Source organism: Corapipo altera, unplaced genomic scaffold (genome assembly GCF_003945725.1).
Source record: "Corapipo altera isolate COAL_440 unplaced genomic scaffold, ASM394572v1 2, whole genome shotgun sequence".
NCBI lineage: Eukaryota > Metazoa > Chordata > Aves > Passeriformes > Pipridae > Corapipo > Corapipo altera.
Window position 1 is genome coordinate 10,497,591 of NW_020884890.1, and position 8,755 is coordinate 10,506,345.

Consider the following 8,755-nt stretch of genomic DNA (forward strand, 5'->3'; position numbering starts at 1 on the left):
ATCCATTCCTTCCTTGTCCCTGTGAGATGCATATATATATAAAATTCTGTTACAGTACCTGTGTTTCCAAAACTACTTTGGTTTTTGTCTCTGTGGTGAGCTCTCTAGCCAAGATAACTCTTGGTTCCAGGTAAACAGCCCTTCAGCCTCCAGGTAGAGTTGTTCTTGTTGGAAGTGTTCCTAATGAGAGTGAGCAAAGCCTTCTTTTTACACCTGTGTTTCCTCAGTGGGCAGAAGAGAAAATGCAGCTTTGATTTTTTTTCCCCCCAAAGTCTTAATGCTAAATTAAATTCCAGAAAAAGTTAAATTTTAAAGACTCTGAAGGGTTAATAAAACTGCTGTCTCCCATCTTCTCTTTGCCTCCAGAAAGGTGGGACCCGAATTTTTTCATTGGATGCCAGAATCAATTTTTTTCAGCAGAAATCCTTTGACTGAGTGAAATACGCAACATCAGACAGTTTTCTGCCTGAGAAAAAGTGAATCATTGCTGCCTTTATTGCTCGTTCTGTTTATTAAAACTGCTGGGCCAAGACTTATTTTTAATGAATTCTGATTAGTCACAGCCAGTGATTTCACAATTCATGTTAGTAATGTAGGCATTTGTTGCACTGAAAACAGCTCATTTGCTTATTTTCTGGAAGACCTTTTTCTTCATCTGACTTGAAATTGGTCACACAGACCTCTCTGGGATTTTTCAGGCTGAGTATATTTGTTCCCATGGATAGAGGCCATATGTCAAAACCCTTTATTGTCACCAAAGAAAAAAACCCTCACTTTTATTCTGCTAAGTCGTTTCCTTTTTTTTTTTATGTTTACTCTGCCTTACCATCCTGCCTCACTAAACCATACCTCATCCTTGTGTTTCCTCCAATATGAATGTGTGTGTAAGGCAAACCACATACTTTACAGATGGGAAAAGATAACATATAAATCAAACTGTATGACAAAATAGAGACAGTTATAATGTAGGTTGTAGAATAATGTGTCTGCATTATATCTTCTTTTAAAAAAAATAAAAATGGAGCAATGCAGTAGAAATCAATGTGCTTAGTTTTAACCAAAAAAGAGCTAAAACTCTGTAGCAGTTTTTTAGTGAAACTGGAGCTTTTGGACTGGCTGTTAGAATGGTAAGCTATTGCAAATCAGTGCAGAAGGGCCACACAGCAGGGCTGGGCTGACACGAGTCCAGCGCCTGGCCAGCGGCACTGCACCAGTTCCTTCTCTTCCTGCCTGTGTTCCCCAAAATCCATGAGAATGAACCCACTCATTCCAAAGGGGTGTTTACTTTCATTTTCTGAAACAGTTTTAAAGCAGTTGTTGGAAGATGATTAAACAAAATATTACAGAAATGGCTTCAGATGAGAAAAGGATCACACTGTATGGTGCTGGCACCAGATGCCCATCTGGGTCATGGCTGCAGGTACTGATGAAGCAGCAGTGATAGTCCCCAGCTCAAGATGGGTGTCAAGCTGCAGGGCTTTACTCACAGCTCAGGTAGCCCAATCTCAGTATACTCCTCCTCTCCCAGACAGCTATCAAAGAGACATCACTCTTTAAAGAAACAAATTATACTACAACTCTGCACAAAGCACTGCTTTAAGAGGAGATTCTTGCCAACCCCTCACTATTTCCTTCCCTTTGCCTCATCCTGGTATAGTGCAGTCTTGTCTTACATGGGAAACCATGGCAATTGGATCATTCAATGCAACAATGCCGTATTAGTCATTCTCCACACCTTTTTCCCTTTTTTACTGTCTCACTGTCTGTGCTGAGGTTGCCTGCACTGCCAACAGCAGTGGTATCTAATGGTATAACAGAGGGGGACAGGACTGACACGCAGATAATTCATCTCTTTGTCTACTCAGAGGATGGATTGTAGCCAAGATACAAATTTAGAGGATGTTGGTAGTTTAAATTCCTCTGCTTCCACCGTTCAATCAAATACCTGTTTGCATTCCCGTACCCCTCAGCATTAGTAATGTTGACCAGTTAGTAACGTTGGTATCCACTAGTAATTTGAGTAAACTCTAAGAGAATTCAGTCCCAGTCTCCCTGTGAGGAGCCTGGCTTAGTCTAGGCCTCAAGCAGTGAATTGTCCCCTCTGTATCTCAGAAGACGGGCAGGAGCAATATTCAGAACAGAGCGGAATTTCCATCTTGCCTCTGAACTATGGTTGAGGTTCTTTGTTAGTGGGTTGGGTTGCACTTTGTCTTTAACATTTGACCATCATCACCCTGAGATGCACAGAAACATGGGTTCCCATGGTGAAATCCAAGTGTCTGGTATTTCTAGCTTGTGACTTGGGCTTTGTGCTAGTTTACATTTATCTAGTACTACCAGAAGAGTTGGTTCATGCAACATTATGGTGAAAAGAAAATAAAACTTACAAAAATATAAAAATATTAAAATCCCACTTAATACAAATATTTGCATACCAGAAACTTGTGAAATAGATAGATCCATCTATCTAAAACACTAATATTTGCTTTTACATAGTAGTACTCTAGCACTTCAGATTTTAAAAAAAAAAAAAATGCATGTTGGCAGCAAAATGCATGGCCATGCTTGTACTATGGAGAATAACGGCTCTATTTTCAGACACAAAATCAGAGACACTCCTCTGTTTTGCTTTTTAACATCAATGCATAAGGAATTCACGTGATATGGGAATACCTAGACCCAGCTAAGTTCTGATTCATTCTTGCTTTGCTTTCACGAAACATAATTAACAGATACAGCCTTTCTTTTCTAAGACATTTCATGTTGACTCTCAAGGAAAACTCCATATTTCTATTTTTAGAGTTCTTTCAGATAAAGGTTTACTTTTAAAAATATTAAAATATAAAGTATAAGTTTTAGCCCAAGAAGTTGCTGTGGGTGCCAGATCTACAGCTGTAGCCACAGTGTAACCAGATGTCCAGGGACAAAAAACAGGACAACTGTTTCTGCTTAGTGGGATTCCAGGACTGACACTACACCAGCACCCTGACAAAGCAATATATGACCATTGCCATTTTAGGCACTCCTTTTCTCTGAGAATAGCCTGTTAAATTCTAACGGTGTAGAGTGGTTGAGAAGGAGCAACGCAAACTGAATTGTTTCTGACGCACATGCAGGTCGTCATTGACAAGTAAAGGATAGCCCTCCTAAACCTCTTCTCACGTGGATAAGTCCCTCCTCACTTGGGTAATCCCATTAACTTCCTCAAAGATCTAAATTCCCAGGCAGTCAAAGAACCCAGAATGTTTGTACCTATGGTTATTTTTCAAGTGGAGAAATGGAGAAAGATTATATGATTTTTTTAGGGAATACAGGTCATCAGGTGGAAAACAGCCTCTGTATTGGAAATTTGGACTTTGACAGTTCTCTCAAAGCTAATGGTGGCTTTGTTTGACCTCAACTAAGCCCTGTTTGGCAAATACTGTACCTGACTCAGTGAGAGAAAGGTCAGAAATGAGGAAAACCTTTGCTGTGAGAGTCTCATCAGTTTTTTATGGCATAGTTCATAGTTCTCTATTGTCTGCGATAGATGTAACTTTTAGCCAAGTCAGAAACCCCAGTTCTCACTCAGATGCTCAACATTATTTACAGAACAGAAGAAGATCTCATAAACTTTTCAACAAAACCCAGTTGAATTTTAAATATGTAACAAAGCAGCTGAGTTTTGGATGGTTTGGAAAGTAACAACCTCAAATCTGGAAGTATTTTATATGAAACCTGCAGATCTGTTTTAAAAGAAAACATTGCAATAAATTCAACACTGAAGTTGTTGGGCAACTTAATAGACCTAACTTCCTCCTCTAACAAATGAACTGCTTACATGGAACAATTAGTCTGAGACTCTGCAAACAAAACTAAAAGAAACTACTTTCTCCTTTCCCTGCTTTTTCAAAGCATTTCTTCTGAGTTTTACAGAAACCCTTAGGAATGTACACAACTGTTTTAATGTTTCCCATTGCCTTTTGGTCTTCACTTTTGCAAATTGATTTGTTGCTTTGTTATGTGCCTCTTAATATCACAAGGACCTTAATTAAGGCTTTAGGCTTCCCTGCTCACCAAGTTTAACAAACAAGCATACAGACTAGAGGCTCATTAGCTCAAAGGGGCACACTTTACTATTCAGAGCCAAGTTTCAGGCTGATCCATTGTGAAAACACTAGCATAAAAAGAGCAGTTTCGCAATGGAAATCTGAACGCTTGGCCCTCTTTTTATATACTACAATGATAATTTATTATCTTATTCTTTCTTACCTTCAGTCTTAATTCTTATTTTTACAATGATTAGACAAGCTTTATATGACTGCAAAGCAATAAACATAATTTATTAGTGGCTTGTTCCCAGAAACCTCTTTCAGATAAAACTCCTACTGTTCCCTAGGAGATTTTGTCAAGCAAGGATTCAGGACAGAGTGTGTTCAAAGCACAGGGCTGAGCAACCTTCACGGGCTAAGTGGTAATCACCAACACAGCTGGCTGCGGATGAGCTCACTAAAGGGTGTCTCCTCATCATCCACATGCCCCAGTTTCAAAGAGAAAGGAAGGTCTAAGGTAGCATTTATGGGCAGAAAAACAAGAAAAAAACGCCTGGACCAGGATAACAGACTGACACCAGTAGCCCTGAATTTCAGTGCTGGAGACCATAGGTTCCTGCTCCTCACCAGGAAGAGAAGAGGCTTTGGTGTGACTTCACATATCCTATGCAAGCCAAAAGCTCTGTCTATTAATGAGTTTTTTTCTTAATAAATTACTTAAACCTCTTTCATCCTAATATAAAAAGGGCCTATGGTGTTGCCATGCATTGGAGGCAGCATGTCTTCAGTCCATGGTTTAGTTGCCTCTTGTGTGAGCAAAGCAGCAAAGAAAATTTTTGAGGTGAGTCAGTGACTTCCTTTTGCAATGGCCTTTTGGTACCTTCAAGGCAACATTTCTCCATCATTTTCCACTTGGCATAACAGCGCGGTTTGGAATCCAGATCAGCAGTGTTGGTTATCCGAAATTGTTTTAATTGCAGAAGTATATTGACAGTGTAGAAATGAGAACTGTGAGATAATTCAGTTTTAATAAATATTCATACATTTCAGTAAGCATACAAATATTTTGACTGCAGTTAGCATTTCTTTAGGAACAGATAGGCAATATCAGTGTGCAGAATAGCAGTGCCTCTTCACAAGTGATTCTTTACTACCATAAATTAACTCCCTTTTTCCTTTCTCCACTACAAATATTAATCTGGGTGATTCTAGAAAGCCTGATAGATAATTCCACTTGACAAATAACCGCAAGAAAGTCTGACAAAACTATGGTAATTTTCCCTCCCTAAGTGACATGACAGTTTATCTGTGATGTTTCTGAATCAGGATTTAAGTGTTTGGGTCACGAGCTGTGCAATAAATGGCCTATTTATATAAACTTATAGTACCTGGAGAGTCAATCTCTGCAAATCCTGCAATAATCACTGAATACTCAGAACAAACCACAATTACATTGTCTGAACTCTTTGGTCGGTGGGTAAAACCCAGCTGAAACTGAGAAATCTGAAAGTCTGGCACCTTTGGGGGAAGCTACATGATCATGCCTGGGTACAAGTTTGGAAGCTAATTCACAAGCTTCAGTTTCAAATCAGTGAAATAATAATTGGAAGGAATTTCTGCAATCAATGAGAGGAACTGCCACACTCACACACAGGGAGAAGAAACGAAGCATAGAGAACCACCTCCTTCAAAAGGGACTGTGGGATATTTAGGTCAGTAGTCATCCACTTAATCTTACAGACTTAAGAAAGCAAAAAATGAGAAAATGAGTTTCATCTTCCTGCTTGTAAAACATGTACCTACAAAATGGTCATCTGGACATCACAACTGAGAGATACCAGCTAATGAACATCCGTCCAGTATGAAGAGCCAAGACACCTCTAACTTGTGAAGATCCCTGACTTATCCCAGTTTGTGTCCTGTGACAAAACACAGAAGAACCCCCAAATGTAAGGAAATCTGCCATGAATTTTTGGAAATTACTAGTGGATCCAAATGCAAAATCTGAGCCCCTTATTGAGGGTTTTGGGTTTTGTTAGGTGAAAAGAAACTATCTTTCAAGTGCCCCAAGCTGAACACCAAACATCACTGATCAGTTCTAAATTATAATGCAAACATGTGAAACAGACACATGCACAGATGGCTACATATATGTGTGCATGTCCCATTCTTGGAGTGAATTTGTAATGTGTTCATATGGAGTCACTTGATCATATGAGAGACTTATAATAAAACTGATTATTTAAATGAAGTGTGAACTACACAAACACTGTCAACTAATTCTGAGCAGCTACAGTATTGCCTAAAACAATTGTTTGAGGATTAGAAGGATTAGTTGTTGAGATTCAGTATAAACAGATCACAGCAACAATGCAATTGCTTGAAGGGCTTTGCTTCAGCATACATGCCATGGCTGCAAAAAGTGCAAGAGCATAAGGTCTGGAATATCCATTCAGAGGCAATGGCAATCAATGGCTGGATGCTGGACTTCTCTTCTAACTGAACACCGGTATTCTAAGGGATATTCACCTCTTGACATTTATTTCATTCTTTCTCAGGCTGGTCTTCACCCTGTGAGACAACATGTCAGTGAACCTGTACTAGAGACATATTCAGCCATATCTATTCCACTTAAACCTCATTATCTGCAAGGCTTCAGGCTGGACGGTGAGCCAGAGGCAGCCGTGTCCAGCTGTGAAGAGCAATGCTCAGCTCATGTCACATAAACAACAAGCAGAGATTGCCTTGGAGGTGACCTAAGACCTCTCTGGATCTGTTCACATACATGCGCCTTTTTGAAACAAAGCTAAATCCTTGGAGACAAAGTGTCTGTGTACAGAAAGGATCTCTTTCTTATTTGATCTTATAAGATGTGAGTTATGGTTAACAAATGCAAACAACCCACAGCCCATATTTAGTGTACTTTTTGTTAGTTTTAGCCTGTCTGAAATGCTTGGAGCCTGGTTGGTTTTGGCATAGACCTATGATGCACCATTGCATGGGTGAAGAGCCTGAGTCCAATAGGTCCTGTAGGAGTGCATTTGGTCCATAAAGAGCACATACAACGAAGTCCAGAGGATTGCGGTTACTTACATGCAATCTTACTGAGCTCTGAGGGGCATCCATTTCCAATGAAATACCAATGTTTATGCTCTCTGTAGGCAGAAATTAACTCCACTTCTTTTTTGTACTTTGTGAAAGTTATGGAGAGGTTTCTTGGTTTTGAATTTGCTTTTAAAAGCCATTTTGTCTCCACTATTTGTGCCTGTCCAGTTAGATTATCTTTTATTGCGTAAGGGTACATAAGAATTTGAAAAACAAACAGAAATTCAGCTATGAGCACAGTTAGAAAAGAGAAAGCAGCACAAACCCTGGATGTGTTAAGCATCTCTTTCATCAGTCCACCCTCTTGTGTTGGACTGGGACCAATGAAATAACACGGAACATCAATCTTTTTCAAAAAACAATGTGATTCTTGCAATGTCTAGCTCACTTCTGGGATTTGAGACTGTTTACTACAGTTTCTGAACTATTAAGACAATGTTAATGCAAATGACAATATTTATCTAGGTTACTGCTGTCAAGTACCCACTGAGAAACATTTTGCATTTATAGATGACCTTAAGCAACAATAGCAGAAGAAATTACTAGCAGCCAACATTCGGGATAGGCATGAAACTCTACATAAATCTAAAAAACAATAGTCCAGATTCTGCCGATAGGGACCACCTGGTGCTCCTAGTTACGCAGCTTTAATTCCCATTAGAAACATAGAATTTTGCCTTTGTATTATGATGTTCAACCACAGAAACTAAACTACAGCCATTTTTCTGACAGAGCTATTTATTTCCGACATTATTTCATGTTGTCAGTGACAAGTTTTATAGAAAATTATTTTCTATCCTTTTAGGCACAGGGGAGGACCTTTTTTAACATTTCAGTATATCAGAATAATCCAATACCATCATCAAAATAAATTAACATCAACTTACCTTCTGTGGACTTCTACGATATTGTAGGGCTGGGTGTCATATGACATAAAGTCATGACTGTATTTAGACCAAGGGATGCAGTTTCATTAGCCTTATAAAAGGATTTGCCTGGATGAAAAGGATAAAGACAATTAATCTAAGCATTTTAAGTAGGTTAGTAAAACGTTTTTAAGACAGTGAGCAGACAGTAATGATAAGAATTAAAGCAGTCCTTACTAAATTTAATTTGTTTTACTTCCAACTGAGCTTTCAACTGATGATAAATCAGAACTTGTTTCCCTTTTGCAAAACTTAAGGAGCGTTTGAGTCAAATTATAGGCAGACAGTGGGCTAAGGCTAGCACCCACTTCTGACACATGCTTTCTGGCTGAAATAATGAAAAGACATGTAGGGAAATTATGTATACACTTTTGTTTATCAGGTGGACATACAATTGCCATGAGTCTTCTTGGGAAATGGTGATGTTTTTATTGTTCTTCAGTACAGAATAAATTGTAGTTTCAGGTTGGTGATCAGGGAGCTCAAACAGATCCTGCACAAGCAAGAGAAGAAAGTATGGAAGTGCACCTACATAGAATCATAGAATCAACTGGGTTGGAAGGAACCTCTGAGATCATCAAGTCCAACCCTTGATCCAACCCCGCCATGGTTACTAGACCATGGCACTAAGTACTGCCATATCCATCCTTCCAGCACAAAACTGCTCTCCCCAGACCACTGTGCAGGATACTA

General features: G+C 39.1%; 1 long non-coding RNA gene across 1 annotated transcript; it reads right to left on the reverse strand.

Annotated features, from left to right (window-relative positions):
- Positions 1–1,400: 1,400 nt before the first annotated feature.
- Positions 1,401–8,549, reverse strand: LOC113947882. Its single transcript, XR_003527910.1, has 3 exons — positions 8,455–8,549; positions 8,024–8,131; positions 1,401–1,532 (listed from the first exon to the last, which is right to left on the reverse strand). It is a non-coding gene; the product is annotated as an uncharacterized LOC113947882 (long non-coding RNA).
- Positions 8,550–8,755: the final 206 nt, after the last annotated feature.